The following is a 14,846-nucleotide window of genomic DNA, read 5'->3' as shown; positions in this document are numbered from 1 at the left end:
TAATATATAGAACTTAAGTGTTCTCACAAAATAAAAGGTGAAGAAACAGACACAAGCTCTAGCTGGTTGGTTCAGTGGATAGAGCATCGGCCTGTGGGCTGAAGGGTCCAGGGTTCTATTCTGGTCAAGGGCACATGCACTGGTTGCGGGCTCGATCCCCAGTAGGGGATGTGCAGGAGGCAGCCTATCAATGATTCTCCCTCATCATTGACATTTCTATCTATCTCTCCCTCTTCCTTCCTCTCAGAAATCAATTTAAAAAAGAAAAGAAACAACCAGAAAAAAGAATAAAAGTTAGACTGAAAGCCAAATTCTTACCTAAACAAGATACTTTATAATTAACTTCTATAATCACCCTTTACAACAACTCAATACATAATTTTAAATATAATAAATATATTTTAGAAACACAAAATCTAGCAGAACCCATGAAAAAATTGTACAAAAATCTAAAAAAATTATAGCATTTAAAAAATTAGTACATTATTAAAATATTTTATTCAAATAAAACTGTAAGTTTTCCCTCCAAACTAACGAAGAAATAACACAAATCTTACATAATATATTCTAGAGAATAGAAAGGGTATTTCTTTGGTAGTGTAAAAATGTCTATACAAATCTCTCAATACTTTTACCTTCAAGAGACCACAAGCTGTCAGATATAAGATGGTTAAGATGAGAAATTCTCCTCATTTTACATGTGGGCTGAATTTGATGACTCATTGTTAACAAATAGAATATGGCCAAGTGATGGTGTAAGATAACCAATATTAGGACATAAAAGGTATTAAAGCATCCTCCTAGCTCTCTTTTACTGTTGGAAAAGTCAGGTTCCATGGCATAAAGATAATAAATCAGTCTTATGGTAATGCTCATGTATCAAGTGACAGAGAGAAGCTCCATGCCAACAGCCAGCGAAGAACAAACAGGCATGTGAGTGAGCCATCTTGGAAGTTCTCCGGCCCCAATTAAGCTTTCAGATGACTGCAGCCCTAGCAAGATGTTAAATGCAACCTCAGAGAGAACTACATACCAGAATCACATAGTTGAACTATTCGAAATGTTTTTATCCTATTTCTCCACTATCTCATATCTATTTTTATGTCACTAAATGTTCATTTACAGAAGGGTTTTGCCTCATTCAATCATTGTATTCCCATAGATAGATGAGTGCCTAAAGTACCCCAGAGAATAGAGAAGTCTGCAGAATGTGTGTTACTGGCTTATCACACCCATCTATTCTTTGAATTCATATTTTAGCATTTGCTCTTTAGTATAGCCATGAAAGCCTATATACTCTACATTTTATTTAATAAGAATATGAGTTAATAATCAAGGAAAAACATTCTGGTCCTTAATTGAAGAATTTTCTGCAAGAAATATCTTAGCAAAAGATAATGGATAGAAGTTTTATTCACACAGACCATCATACACTTTTAAAAAATGTGTATACTTTGAACTACCTGACGCATTTTCTTTTCACTCATCAGACCAGCAGTCAAAGATGCAAGTTAGGTAACCAATCTGACACTCTCTTTAAGGTCAGAAATCCAGCCCCAAAATTAACTTTACCACTTTCCTTTGAAGTGACTGGCAGAGCCAATATATATACAAATTTGATAGACTAATGAGTAAATGTTGGCTTTCCAGATTCACTGAAATTATAAAATCATTGCAAACTAGGATACTAGATGAAGCCAAACTAGACCCATATCAACTATAACACGGAGACCAAGAGTGGAGAGAATTTCTCAGAAAGGCCCAATAATCTTTGAGTCTAGAGCTGGAACTTTTCCTTGTATGTTGCCTTTTATAGTCCCAGGACAAAAAAATAATAGACTTCCAAAGCTTCTGAACATTATAAATCTGCTACATCCTTCCCCAACCTCCTAAATATAATTTAAAACAAACACAACACGTAGTAACAAACATTTGCAACAATGTTGTGGAGTTAAACCAAGATTGTATTGTTTTTCACTTTGATAACTACTTGAATAGTTTATTTTGAAATATCAAAAACGTTTTCAAAAATAGTTATTTTAATACTATGTTATCCCTTGGTAACATATGTTTAGGTTCTTTTAATATATCTAGCACATAATAGTTACTGTAACATTTTATTAGTATTATACATAAGTACAAATTAATACCTTTTTAAAGATATTATTTTTTTTTCAGAAAAACCACATTAATCATAAGAAAAATAAAGATATTCTTTCAAACACTCAGACCTAATTTATAATTTCTTAACAACCTGGTGCTTAGTAAATGAGCTTTTAAAAAAGACATATTTAATAAAGGCAAGTGTATCTTGTTATTGAATTTATAGCCAAAGGAAGGATCAATGCTTCTTGCAACATTCTTTGGAAAAGCAAAATATTAAGACAGTCTAAATTTATATGAAAATTACTTAGAAAGGAAACAGATCAATTAGTTCAATGATAATAATGGATTCTACATCATTCATATTATAAAATATAGATATTATGCAAGTCATAATACTACCACTGATGCTCCCCACAGACACTTTTCAAATAAGATGTTTCATTTCTCCCAGCACTCTAGCTATTTCTACTTTATTTATATACTTGTGCATGTGGTGAAAGGAAAACAGTGATCAATAATTTTTATTGTATTGAATTTTTACACCCAAATAGATAATATATGTTTAAAAAATAAAAATACTCTCATATAATATGTTTCTCATTTAGTATACTGGTATCAAATGATCACCTGAAAAATCTCTCAATGCTTATAGAATTGAAGAATAAGTGATTGACATAACAACTATTTAACCTCAGTGACAAACTACACATTTAAAAGGAGGCTATTTTTCCCGAGATACATATTATGAAATATAAATGAGGATCAATGGCAGCCTGAATTAAAAAGTCAATAATCCCCGAGAGAACATTTCAAGTCATTTGTTACAGTCATTTTTAGTTAGGAAGTGCACTCTATGAACTTGTCTCTCCTTCCTATTGGCTGTGTGTGAAAAAAAGAACTGGCAAAGAACACCAAAGGGTTTTGAAATTGGATTTAGAATCCAATTTGTGTGCAGTATCATAAAAATCTCTAAATAAGGTTCCTAATATTGTAAGTAAAAAGTGGTATTTAAAAATAAATGTCTACATACTCTGAAACCTTCCTATAATATTCAATGTCACTAAACACAGTAAGTAGTTTAAAGTAGGTGGCTTTTTTTGATAAAATATTGTCAAGCAATGTCAAATAATATTAATATCAAATAAATGCATTATTTATGTCTATATGCAACCACTTAAGTAGTTGAGATTACATATTATTCCATTTAATTCTATAAAATATAATTAAGTTTCTATCACTTAGACAGAATACAAGATGTAAATATATTAATTGTATTCAAAATAAAATTTAAGAAAAATTAAAAAATTGATTTATTTTGAATTTTAAAATAACAATTTACAAATATTTATTAAGCAACCTCTGAATGTAGCACATTGTGCTGGTGACGTTTTCTCTCTGTCTCATATGCTCTCTTTTACATATTAACCTGTTGTGTGATTGCTCCGTTTGGGTTTTGAAATTAGCCAAATGGAAAACTGGAAAAATGTATTCTTGGTTGAAATCGCCTTATGTGTTACACATTATAAAATAAATGTCCCCGTACAAGTATATACTTAGAATCTAATATAAATTCTGAGTTAGGTTTTTAGCAGTAACAAATAAGGTATATTTGAGATCCTTGAAAAATTATATTTAAAAATATAAAGATCAAATAAATAATCAGTGCATTTATAGTATTTTGGAAAGGTATTAATAATTCATATCAAATAGATGAAACTTCTTAAGGAAGCTGAGCTACCTGTTTTCTATTACCCAGTGTTTTTGTTTGTTTGTTTTTTTAGAAATGCACAGGTGGCTAAATTTAATATAATACAATTGTATTCAATTTATCTAACAGATTATAGATCATAAGCTGTAAATAATATGATGCTATATATGGAGGACTAGTTGCTCTGAGAGTATATACATAAGGCTAATGCTCTTATATTAGCTGTAGAAGTAAGAAACAGAAATGGAGTTCTAATACTAAAAATATTAAATTGAGAAACCTAAAAATAGATAAGCTAAAGAAAATAAAGTATAATTAGTATAATTATATTTTCTTAGGTTTTTCTTTCTGCAAACTTTGGGGTTTATATGGAATCAGTTGTAAGTATCTCTCAGTTCAAAACCAAGAACTATTTAATAATAATAATAATAATAATAATAATAGATAGGTATAAAAACCTATAATAAATAGGTTGATGTTTATATTTCTTGAAAGTCTATAATAAATTTATTGAAATATAATAAACTGGTGCTTTTCTCAATATTAGGGTGAATCTAATAGAATGATTTAAATCCAATAATCCTTCTAATCAAATATTAGAAGGCATCAAATAGAAAAAATAGATTTCTATAATACTAAACCCTGCTGTTTTTTTTCATATTTTTCAACTTTAATTCTGTTATCTGTTTTTAGAAATCCCTGCACTATTGCCAGAAGGTATTGAAACAGCATAATCTGGACACTTTAAAAGCCCAATTTTAGAGGCAGGAGGCAGAGATCACTGACCCAACACAACTTCCTTCTAAATGAAAACAAAAATGCATTTAAGGTGAATGAGCAGGTCACTGGTATGTAAACAACTATTTTCCCCCCTTTTCTTGATGCCATTATCTTGCCTTCTTTTGAAAGAGTCTATCATTGCTCTTCCACAAATTATTCACACAGCTGCAACTGTGAAAAAAGGTTCTAAGAAAGCTTGCGGGTAAGAATATAAATGTGTCTGAAGTAGTGCTGGCTCACAGTGGCATCTGGATTGTTCTGTTTGTATTATGATTCCTTTGTCAATTTAAGCAACTTTCCTCTGAAAAATTACAGACTGGGTTTAATAAATATTTTAAATGCTACAGAGCTTGCCCAATGCCTTTTGTCTCTGACATTATTAAAGCCATCAATTTCTTTTTAACTTTGTCCCAAAGCAGTCGTTTTATATTCATGACTTTCCCACTGTCTCTTGTCAATATTACAAAGCTCTCTGATCACATTATGCAGCCTTCATAAAAGTATAGAGGATGCAACAAATGTTGGAGGCAAAAATATAAATTAACACCAAAAACATTCTTAGGGTCCTAAACTTTTGTGAATTTTTTAAAAATGTGGTCTCTTATTTATCTTGTAGCATTATAAAAACTAACAACTTTTTAAGCTCTTTCGAAAGGGACAGCAGTTCATCCTACTATAACTTAAATCTATTCTGCTGATCCTTAAAGTCTGTGACTCTTCTAAACCTCAATGAAGAAGTCTCACACACCATCATTTTCAGGAATGCTCTCTGTAAACACAAAAGAAAGCACAACAAAGGCATTCAGGGTAATAATACAAATGTTGTTTTTCTAAATCTATTATAAAAAACAAAAACACGAGAATCCATTAAATGAACTGATACATTAAATATTACTTACCTTTAAAATTGGATAGATAATGCTTTATTGTTCTGCTAACATTTTGTAAAAATTTCGTCTCTCAAAATTAAGAAAAAGTCAATTTTCCACCAACTCACCAAATTAGATGTTACTAAACATTTTACTTTAGCAAATGATTTCCCATTTTATATTAAATTGAATTTCATAGACTGCTATATGAGTATGTTTTTATACACTCAGTCATTTCTAAAAAAATTAAAAATATATTTTTATTGATTTCAGAGAGGAAGGGAGAGGGAGAGAGAGAATCATTGGTCCCTGCTTCCTGCATGCTCCCTACTGGGAATCGATCTTGAAAACCAGGCATGTGGCCTAACCAAGAATCAAACTTTGACCTCAATAGGTTGATGCTCAACCACTGAGACAGTGGCTAGGCTCATTATACATTTTGATTTCTTCCATGAATGGCCTGTTTATAGCCTTTACCAATTTTTTCTTGTAAATAACTATGAACACTTATTCAACTAAAACATGTGTAATGATTCTTCATTCCTTATTTGTAGAATATATATTTTCTATGTACCATATGTATTTTGAATAATTATAATAAAGAATATTTGTATTTAATATAACCTTTCAAACATCTATTTCATTACTACTAGATTTCTTGTCTTGCTAAAGAAATATACTGCTACCCACAGTTGTATAAATATTTCCTAAATAATCCTATCCTATATAATAAAGGGGTAATATGCAAATTGACCCTCATACTTTTGCATCACAGATGGCTGCCCCCACTTTGTCACAAGAGGACCACCTCCATGTTGTCACAAGATGGCCACCCCCACTTTGTTACAAGAGGGCCACCACAAGATGGATGCCCCCACATCATCACAAGTTGCTCACCCCCACATTGCCACAAGATGGTCACCATAAGATGGCCACACACACATCTTCACAAGATGGCTGTCCCCATCTCATCACAAGATGGCCACTCCCATGTCATCACAAGATAGTTGCCACAAGATGGCTGCCCCCACATTGTCACAAGATTGCAGCCCACACATCATCATAACATGGCCACCACAAGATGGCTTCCCCTAATCACAAAATGGCCAGCAGGGGAGGGAAGTTGGGGGCAACCAAGCCTACAGGGGAAGGCAGTTGGGGAGATCAGGCCTTCAGGAGAGGGCAGTTGGGGGGACTAGTCCTTTAGGAGAGGCAGTTGGGGGTAGTTGGACCAGCAGGGGAGGTTTTAGGTGTCAATTATGCTGGCAGGGAAGCAGTTAGGGGCAATCCGGCATCCAGGCAGATGAGTGGTTTAGGAGCCAGCAATCCCAGATTGTGAAAGGGATGTCTGTCTGCAGGTTTAGGCCTGATCATGGATCCGAGATTGGAGAGGGTGCAGGCTGGGCTGAGGGATACCCCTCCAGTGTACAAATTTCATGCACTGGGCCTCTAGTAAAGTAATAATATTTAATTTATTTTAACACAATTGTATTTCATATTAGATTACAATCTAGTTTACCATCCAATTTCCACTTTGATTTTCCTCAATTTTATCTCCTTTTTTTTTTACCTTAAACTTAGGTTTTTAACTAATCTTAAATATACCCTAAACTTAAAACATTCACTATTTCTAGCCTTTGATAATTCAGAAGTCAATTAACTGGACATTGCCCCACAGCCCTGCGCAAATCTATTGTCCACATCAGTACAAAAATATGTTTAATTGAAAGTAGGATGTTGCATCTCATCTACTCAAGGTCCTCTGTTACACCACCCCCTTTTATTTTCAGAATAATATCCAAACTAATTGAAAATAAAATGCCCTTTATTTGGTCTGTACTTATCTTTCTGTTAATGCTCTGGTACCTGTCACCTGCAACATATAATTTGATCATGCCCTGGAGGTCAATGGATTCCACCACTGCTTTCAGTTATAATATAACTCCCCTAAATTATTTAATATCACCATGACAATGTCACCAGACAGCATATGGATTGCACTAGCTAGGTAACTATAAACAAATTTGGAAAATTTAAAGGTATAATGTATTCTTTAAATATTATTAAATTTATTGGGGTAATATTGGTTAAAATTACATGGGTTACAAGTGTTAATTCACTTATATGTGGAATCTAAGAAACAAATATATAATTTACACTTATTGAAAATAGGCAATACAATTTGCAAGTAGTAATCTATTATTATATACTAGTAGCCCTGCACATGAATCCATGAGCCAGTAGCTCACTGCTGCCCTCCAGTAGCTCTCTGACAGCTGCCCCACCCTCTTGTAGCTCACTCTATGCCCCTGCCCCTCCTTATAGCTTGCTGCTCTGCCCCCTCCTGTAGCTTTCCTCTGCCCGCTGGTAGCCAGTAGCTTGCTGCCCCACTCTCCTGCTGATCAGTGATCTGGTTGTTACAAGGTTGGTTTGATAAGCTTCACTGTATGATGACCATTTGCATATTATATCTTTATTATATAGGATAACTGAACCAAAATAAAAAAGAAAATGAGGAATATTAAAATAGTAATAGTAGTATGCTAAAGAGTAAATATGCAAACTTTTTATGTTAAAGCATTATCTTTATATTAAAATAGAATTCTATTAAATATAATTTAAAAATGGTACAATGATCTATCTTACCATATAAATATTTATTGTTTATTTTTTGGCAGAAAGCATTTAATATTAAATTTAATTTCTTTTAGTAATTAAATTTATTATCATTTAAAGTGAATGACAGTCAGCATAAGTAAATTAAAAATAATGACCAATACTTATCATTAGAAATATCAAATTATTGATATATACATATGCACACATTCATATGCACATATATACCAATACATATTTTAACACAGTTACAGTATTTAATGTGACATAATAATAATTTAGAATAATCACAAAATAAGGAATGTTTTAGTAAAGTATTCCTATAAGTGTAATGTTTTGGTATTCTTATAAGTGTAAAAGTCTTAAAATTCTTAATATGAAACTGTAGTTTTCAGTCTCATCAATAGATGGCACTACTATTTACCATATTGTTTGCTACACTGTATCAATTCACTAAATAATATATGTTCCTTCCTTCTAAAACACTGACTTTCTATAAACAATTTATTATTTCTTTGACATGATAAGGTTACTTTAAAATATTCACTTTCAAAAGTGATACTAAAATTGCAATATATGATAATTACTATATAGTTTATAATCATCCACAAAATTTTCCAAATATTTTCTAAGAAACCTTTCTATATTATTATTAAGAGATTATGACTCAGAGTAGAGTTAATGAGGAAGATGACTATTTAGTCAAGGGGGTGCTACTAACACTGGGTGTTCTGCTTGCATATTACTTGTTTGTTTTAAAAGTAGTGGTCTCAAATTTTAAAAAATAAGTTTTAGGAAACTCAAAATTTAATAACATAAATTATCTATTAATAGTGATAGAGCACTACTAATAGTCAAAATAATATATTTTTTATTGTTAATCTTATTCCTAACTTTGTATTCTGCAACATGACAGACACAATTATCTGAATTCTGTCATGAAACATACTCCCAAGTCACTAATATAGAAGCCAGCATATAACAACCTCTTACTCACATAATCTGGCAAGCTTATTTAAACTAATTTGTGACCCTAGCTGGTGTTGTTCAGTGGATAGAGCATCAGCCTGCCAACTGAAATGACCCAGGTTTGATTCCAGTCAAGAGAATCATCCAGTCAAGATGTCCGAGTTTCGGGCTCAATCCTCAGAAGGAGGTGTGCAGGAGGCAGCCGATCAATGATTATCTCTCATCATTGATGTTTCTATCTCTCTCTCCCTCTCTCTTCCTCTCTGAAATCAATAAAAATTTAAACTAATTTGTGTGACGTGGAAATGTGGAGCCAAAACAAAGAAGATTCTCAGACCATTACTAACAATAAAATAATGTCTTCTTATCCAAACTGATTTTTCTCTCTCTCTCTCTCTCTCTCTCTCTCTCTCTCTCTCTCTCTCTCTCTCTCTCTTTTGTAAATAATCATATCATAGTTAGCAATAATTGTAACATCTTATAGCAGTGGATCAATATAGAGTATTGGCATTAAATTTTTAGAAGTATTATTGCCTAATAATCTCAACTAAATTAAAACACCTTTGTATTTAATGTATTCTCAGTAAGTAAATTGAAATAAATCCATATGTAGGTTTTTGAGGGGGGGAAAATGCTACTTTCCCAACCATATTTTTTCCCCTGGCTTTCATCTATAGTTATTTATCTATTAATACATGAGTGACAATCCTAATATTCACAGAAAGTTGAAGCAAGCTATGGATGTTTCCCTAGTCCTTTTTGGAATAGTTTTTATTTTGCACTTCCCACACAACTTTTTGGAATTGTCTGACACCTCAAATTTCAAAAGGCTGTATGGGTTGAAAGCATGTCTTTGTTGACTAGTATGATGCCAGAACATTTAATTAATGACTTAACCTGCTGAAAGATTAGCCCAAGTGCTAATTTTAGAGGGGATTGTCTCTTGAGATATAAATAACATGGATGCATGTAGAGTGACCAGCTCTCAATCATCTACATAACGTTTAGTTGATTATTTATTTTAGCATGTTAAAAAATATCCCAGCTCAATAAACAGAATAGGTGAATAAAGTTTTGTTTACTACTTTCTATTTCAAAAAATACAAAACTAAGCCTGTAGAGAATGCTAGCTAGAATGAAATATGACCCTTGGTCTTTGGATATCTAATTACAAAGCTCTATATGCATTAAAAACTTAAAATAAAAGTGGTATAAAATCAAAGTAATTACTTTTAATTAAAAAAATGTTGTGATTCAGGATGCCTGAGGTGGAAGAGGTTACTGTGAGGCACAGTGTTTATTAATAACTTCATGTAAAACATGGAAAATGAATTGAGTCTTAGAACATGGATCTGACCTAAATAGGCCAGAGAAAAAGATACCCAACCATGTCAGTACTCATGCCTTGAGACCTTTAAAAATTAATGTGTGCTCTAAGTATAAACTGCACTAAAAATAAATAAGACATGGGAGGTAAAAGTTGTACACAATTTATGATTAATCTATCATAAATATGAGAAAAGCATAAAAAAGTATTCATTTGGAGAACCCATAAAATCCAAAAAACAGATTGTGCCAAGTATTTTTTCCAGGGCTCTGGGAAACAGAACTCTGTTAGAGCTAGAAATAATGTTAGTGTCATTGTTAAATTAATTTCTAAAATTTTCTTTCTAGTTGGTCAAGTTTAAAAATGACACAGGTATCAAAAATGAAATCAAATTCACTGATATACTGTATGCTGCTAAAGTGTACTAAATGATATAAAGATTAGTGAATGTGTCCAGTCATGACTTGTCATAATGCCTCACATAATATTTTACAATTTAAATGCTTTACTCTTTTGTATTAAACTACAAGTTAAGCATAATATGGAAGAAGTAATCAGAAATAACACACATCAAATGAAAAATTCAAGAAAACACCATCACCAGTAACACTAATATGGCACAGGAAAAGAGATTAGGGAAATGCATTAATTTAAATGAAGTAAAATTTATTTTAAGAACATATGGATTAACAAGTACACATGCAAATTGCAAAAGGTGCTTAAAATCTAATTAAGCTATCTTGAGAGTGCCCTCATGCTAAATCTTTAAGATCAAATAAGCCTCATTATCACATTAACCTTCCTTCGACTCTCTTGTTATACAAGTGTCATTACATTAATTAGCCATTATACTGTTCTTTAAGTGCTGACCACCTCATGAGTGTTTTGTAACATTACCCAGTACTTGTATATACAGAAGTAATCTGTGAAATACCACTCCCATCAACCTGTGTAAACTAGTCCTGTAAAATAAGTCATACTAATTAAATGAGTATACATAAAATAAGATCATAATTTTATGAAGAAAAATGATTCTTTAATATTAAAAAAATAGGATTCAGTATATTCACTAACCCACAAAAGTATGTTCACTTATACCATAAAAGAATTCTGACTGAATGAGCCAACTGTAGGTGAATACAGATTAGTAGTATCTGAGAATGAGTCATCTACTGAAGAGTTTTGCTTCTAACAAAACCTCTTTAAATCATATTGGAAGACTTGATCTCTCCCCAGCCCAAAGGTTAAAGGACTTAAAATGTAAGTCGGGAAACCTAAAAAAATATTAAAGGAATCCACAGGCAGCAAAATCTCAGACATATGTTGAAGCAATATCTTACTTGATACAGCTCCTAGGGCAATGGAAACTAAAGAGAAAAAAAAAATGGGACTACATCAAAATAAAAAGCTACGTACAGCGAATGAAATCATCAACAAAACAATAAGGAAGTCCACCGCATGGAAGAACATATTTGCCAGTGATATCACCAATAAGTGTTCAATTTCCAACATTTACAAAGAACTCATACAATTTAACAAAATTAAGATAAATAACACAATCAAAAAATGGGCAAGGGACCTAAATAAATACTTTTTGAAAGAGGGCATTAGCAAGGCCAAGAGATATAAGAAAACATGCTCAAAGTCATTAATCATCTGAGAGATGCAAATCAAAACAATGAAGTACTATCTCACACCTGTCAGAATGGCTATCATCAACAAATCAACAAAGGACAAGTGCTGGCTAGGATGTGGAGACAAAGGAACCCTCATGCACTGCTGGTGGGAATGCAGACTGGTGCAGCCACTGTGGATAACAGTATGGTGTTTCCTCAAAAACCTAAAAATGGATCTCCCATTTGATCCAGTGATCCCATCTATAGGAATATATCCCAAGAAATTAGAAATACCAATCAGAAAGAATATATGCACCCCTACGTTCATAGCAGCACAATTTACCATAGATAAGATTTGGAAACAGCCTAAGTACCCATCAGCTGATGAGTGGATTAAAAAACTGTGGTACGTCTACACAATGGAAATCTATGCTGTGGTAAAAAAGAAGGAATTCTTACCATTTGCAACAGCATGGATGGAACTGGGGAGCATGATGCTAAGTGGAATAAGCCAGTGAGAGAAAGATAAATATCACATGATCTCACTCATTTATGAAGTATAATAAACAACACAAACTGATGTACAAAAAAACAGATCCAGAGACAGAGAAGCATCAATGCAACCTTCAAACCTCAGAGGTAAGGGGGAGAGATAAACCAAAGGAATTGTATGCATGCATATAAGCCTAACCAATGGACACAGACACCAGGGGAGTGAGGGCATGGGGGGGGGCGGCAATGGGGTGGGGGGTTAAAGACTCATATTTGATGCCTTAAAAAAAAAAAAATATATATATATGTATATATATATATATGTGTGTGTGTGTGTGTGTGTGTGTACATATACATATACATATGTATTAATATATATATATATATATATATATATATATATATATGCAAGAGAGGAAACGAAGTGTCTATATTGTACTTTTTAAGAAAGAGTGAGCTTATTTTACTCATCACTTCTTATATCTTGGGTCCACCTGTAAAAACTATGCATTCTCTTCAGCTCTCTTGGCAAAATCAATGGTATTGGCTCTGCTTCTGTGTACTAAGGTCTATAGTAATGTTCATGACTTGGTGGGTAAATTAACTCATGACAATTAAATAATTGCCTTTTTACTTCAACCACATTCTCTAGGTAGCTTTTCTGTATGCATATGATATTTTATTCTTTATAAGACTCTACTGCTTCTTTCTCTAAATTAGTTCTGAAGATTACAAAAGAGTGTTGTTTTTTACTGATCTCCTAAATGCCCAAAATCTACTGCTTTAGGAAACCTTGGGAAATTCACAAAAAGTGACACATGAACACTAGGAGAAATTAGAACTTTTGAAGTGGATCCAGTAGGTAATTCAGACCTGATGGTATGTGTCTCAGAGCTAGTTTTTTAAAAATAGTAACACAGTTGGCTTCTATATGCTACAGCCTCAGCATGTAGTTTCAGGGCTTTAAGATTTAATAAAAGTGAACTAATTCGATTTTATCTCATTGGGTGACATATTCCCTCATAAGTGAATAGTTCTGTTTATGCAGACAGAGCTGTGACTAACAAATGCAAACTTTGGGAAGCAGGTCATCCTGTGTGTGAACTGTCATATCTGAACTTTGAATCATACTGGTATATTTTAGTTTGGTATTTTAATCAAGGCTAAAACAGGGATAGGCTCTTTGTGAGGTATCAGTAAGTGGCTTTTACTATTTTTTTTTTTTTTACCCAGGTTTATGGGCAGCACTTTTGTGTGTGTGTGTGTGTGTGTGTGTGTGTGTGTGTGTGTTTTGTTTTTTTCCCTAATGCACAGGCAACCAATTTCCATTAGTGTTACAAAGCACTAAGGATAGATTATGGCTTTAAGGTATTAGTAGTAGTTCTAGGTAGGAAGTACCAAACTGACTCCCAGAATTCCATTAACTACCATTAGTTACCAAAGAGAGTCTCACAGAACTAATTTTCTATAAAGTGGGGATTGTTCAAAGGCTGTCTGAGCACTAGCCCACTGCTATGTATTAACAAGTACAATTATCCCCTATTTTCAAAAGTTCACTTGCAAGACCTATATCTTATTGGATTTCTGTCTCATTGATGTTTCTAACTCTCTATCCCTCTCTGTAAAAAAATCAGTAAAATATATATTTTAAAAATGAGTAAATATCTTAGTTGCCTATTTAATAAAACCACAGACAATCCCCAGCAACCTGACAGAAGCAGAGAGAGGGAAAATCTCAAATAGTAGACTACAGTGATTCTGCAATGGAATCCTGAACCAAGAACTAATGAGAAACATTTAGTCATCTTTTATTATTTTTTATTTGTTTAAAATATATTTTATTTATTTTTTACAGAGAGGAAGGGAGAGAGCTAGAAAGTTAGAAACATCAATGAGGGAGAAACATTGATTAGCTGCCTCCTGCACGCCCACTACTGGAGATATGCCCACAACCAAGGTACATGCCCTTGATGGGAATCAAACCTGGGACCCTTCAGTCCACAGGCTGACGCTCTATCCAGGGATGCCAAACAGGTTAGGGCATTTAGTCATCTTTAATGTGCATTGTTTCTGCAAATACTTATTGAGTCAGAACTATGTGTAAAGCACTGTACTAGGCAGCTAAAAGCAGAGAGACAGAGAGCGACAGAGAGAGAGCGGGAGGGGTGGTGAGAAAGAGAGCAGGAGATAGTGAGAGAGAGGAGTGGAGGGAGAGAGAAAAGGAAAAGGGATCTCTTCTAGTGAAAGAAGATGAAAATAAAGTTAAACATCTAAAATAAGTAACGAACCTTATTTAATGAAACCTGAGATGCTATTATTTATATATCACTAACTAAGGAAACAAATACTACCAGTTTAATAAA

At 33.0% G+C, this 14,846-nt stretch overlaps 1 protein-coding gene across 4 annotated transcripts in view; it reads right to left on the bottom strand.

Annotated features, from left to right (window-relative positions):
* The window catches only part of FSTL5 (follistatin like 5), a 527,078-nt gene that overhangs the window by 103,077 nt on the left and 409,155 nt on the right, over positions 1-14,846 (bottom strand). The gene's annotated exons all lie outside the window — the stretch shown is intronic.

The sequence above is a fragment of the Pipistrellus kuhlii genome, unplaced genomic scaffold, assembly GCF_014108245.1.
Source record: "Pipistrellus kuhlii isolate mPipKuh1 unplaced genomic scaffold, mPipKuh1.p scaffold_m20_p_8, whole genome shotgun sequence".
Lineage (NCBI taxonomy): Eukaryota > Metazoa > Chordata > Mammalia > Chiroptera > Vespertilionidae > Pipistrellus > Pipistrellus kuhlii.
Note: the sequence above shows the minus strand (reverse complement) of the source record. Positions and strands in the feature narration are given on the sequence as shown.